We start from the raw sequence: 3,248 nt of genomic DNA on the forward strand, positions 1-3,248 counted from the left end.
GTGTGCTTAAAGATTGTTAAAATATAAATTAAGAGGGGAAAGGAAATATGAGGCAAGCATCCAAATGTTTTTCTATCTCTTGAAATAAATAATGGCATCCAAAATTTAAAACAAGTATAAGGTGAAAGATATATTTTATCAAATTATAATATTTTAAAGCTTCAAAATATTTAGAATTAACACTACAGTAAGGTGTCATTATTCATTTGAAATTATTTGTATATGTAAATCCCTGGGATATTGAACATATTTACCTTTTTAAAATGTATAATGTAATGTATAATATGGACTACATATACTAAGGTGATTTCATGGCATCAAATCTCATTGTATAGAAAATGCAAAGAAAAATACATTCTGGTTCCTTTCTATTTTTAAGTGCTTATTCCTTATTTTTAACCTCCACACCTGTGTTTCCTCTAATTTTTATTTGCTATGAGCATTTAAACCATCAAATGATAATATTATAATAAGTTGTTTACCTTGCAAATATTTTTTCCTTCATAAACGACCAGAATCATTTGGTTGTATGGAATTTATTATACAGAGTAGTTTCTATCTTATTACATATAAATTATATCTTATATAAATTTATGTTTATAAATTTGATGAAGTTGGCCAGTAACTTTGGGTAACAGACCACTTTGAGATTCTTATGCAAACTTCATATATTTGAAAGTTAAAACTCCTGTGAGAATGGCCTTTATCAAAAAGTCTCCAAATAACAAATGCTGGCATCGATGCGGAGAGAGAGGAACAATCCTACACTGCTGGTGGGACTGCAAACTAGTTCAACCTCTGTGGAAAGCAATATGGAGATACCTTAAAGTGATACAAGTGAATCTACCATTCTATCCAGAAATCTCATTGCTGGGCATCTACCCAAAAGATCCAATGACACTCTACAAAAAAGACACCTGCACTCGAATGTTTATAGCAGCACAATTCATAATTGCAAGGCTGTGGAAACAGCCCAAGTGCCCATCAATCCAAGAATGGACTAATAAAATGTGGTATATGTATACCATGGAGTACTATTCAGTTCTAAGAAACAATGGTGATATAGCACATCTTATATTTTCCTGGTTAGAGCTGGAACCCACACTACTAAGTGAAGTATCCCAAGAATGGAAAAACAAGCACCGCATATACTCACCAGTAAACTAGTATTAACTGAGCAGCACCTAAGTAGACACATAGGTACTACAGTAATAGGGTATCGGGCAGAGGGGAGGGGAGAGGGGTGCGGGTATATACATACATAATGAGTGAGATGTGCACCATCTGGGGGATGGTCATTCTGGAAACTTAGATTTGTGGGTGGAGGGGGAAAGGGCATTTATTGAAACCTTAAAATCTGTACCCCCATAATATGCCGAAATAAAAATAAATAAATAAAAAATAAATAAAAAATTATACAGTACTATAAATGCACACTTTTGCATGTAATCTCATACTCTAAATTAAGCATACACCCCTGTTCTATGTCATGTCTATATTTCATTTCATTCGTAATTCTCCATAATACCCCTGTTAAAGTGTTGACCTGTGGATGGAAACAAAATGTTATTGGTTTCCCAGTATCTTATGAATTTCCAAAGAAAACTTTATACTCAGATGACAAAATCAGGCTAGTGCACTTGATTTATTACAGAAATATTTGGCACAGTCCTTAGTGATACAGACTGGACCTTAGGAAAGATTACTTTTATCCAGATTAGAATCAAGCCAAAGGGAGCTCACAGAACTCTAAGTAATCTAAATAGCCTCCTTTGCCACTTTTTTGTTTACACCACATCTGAATAATTACAGCTTCATTAGCAACAATAGCAGGAAAATGTTGGTATAAATGAACAAGTAAATGGACCCCCCCCAAAAAAAAACAAAAACAAAAAACCTGGTGGAGGTGTTTTTGTTTGTGTATCCATAACTCTATCCTTTCCACACCAAGAAAAAAATCACGGAGTGTTACACCTAGTTGGGCTACAGAAAGCCTTTTGGAGGAAATGGCAAATTGGGAGTTACCTGGAAAAATCAACCTTATGCAGAAAGTGGGGATAGGGTGAGAAGAGGAAAGTGCAAAAGAGCAGAATGAGTACCTGAAGAAGGGTGCCTATCTCATCTTATTTCTCCAGCCACTTGGGGTGGAGGAGGAAAATGGGCTGACAAAATGCATTATCTATAAGAGAAGTCATTTCAAGAGGAAAAAGGTGAATAGGAAATTTGAGTTGCAACATGAAGAACCATTTACATGACAATACAAAATAACCCACCGGTGTAAAAGTAGGTAGGAGAGGACACCCATATGGTAATGTTTTGAAAAAGTGTGTTTATGGTGGAGGGCATGCTCTGACAGTACTGAATTACTCAAATGCATACATATTAATAAATACAAACATAGATATATCAACCAAGGGCTATGATTATCATTATGAAAAAGAAACTTTATTTCAACATGTGTCTTAGACATTGTTTGAACCTGAACCATTTAGCACATCCTCTCCTTTAAGTTCAAGTTGTTCCTGGAAAAAAATTTTAAAACTGCTCTCTGAGGTAGCCTTTTTCAGAGCAATCTCATGGTACTAGTAAGTACTACCTTTATTCTTCCTCCACCACTCCTGAAGTTCCACTAATCACTTGAAGTCACCATGTGATAAACCAGACATTTTCTTTTCACATTATCAGCAAATATAAATACTACTCTTGTACATCAATACTTTCAAGAAACAGTCTTTTTTAAAGAATATAATCGAGTTTATTACTAAGACAGAAATGAAATACTGAGGCATTTTCCCCTTTTGAACTTACTCTTGGATATTGTTAGAATACTCTTTCATTTTCCAAAACTACTTGGCATAGGTTTCTTGGTGCTTGCATGAAACACAATAAAACCATGACACACACCATTCCCATACTTATATTCATTCCTCCCATGTAGCCTTCAGACTGAACTAATTGAGGTTCTTAGTTGAGGGGTGCAGACATCACTTTTAAATCACTCTGTTACTCTTCTTCCCTTGAATGTCCTCTGAACCAAATGCAAATAAATCCTAGTTGATTCGCCATGACAGATAGGCATGACTGAAGAGCAGTGTGTCCTGTCTCTGGGACCTTTATTATACAAATCTTCAATGTGACTAAAAGTTTCTTTAGCCTTTTAATCTCTAATCCTCTAGACAATTATCTACAATTAACAGAGGATTTAATATCTCTCCTAAATGTGGCCAACTGAAATAATAAGGCATTTT

This window comes from Microcebus murinus, chromosome X (assembly GCF_040939455.1).
Source record: "Microcebus murinus isolate Inina chromosome X, M.murinus_Inina_mat1.0, whole genome shotgun sequence".
In the NCBI taxonomy this organism is placed as follows: Eukaryota; Metazoa; Chordata; class Mammalia; order Primates; family Cheirogaleidae; genus Microcebus; species Microcebus murinus.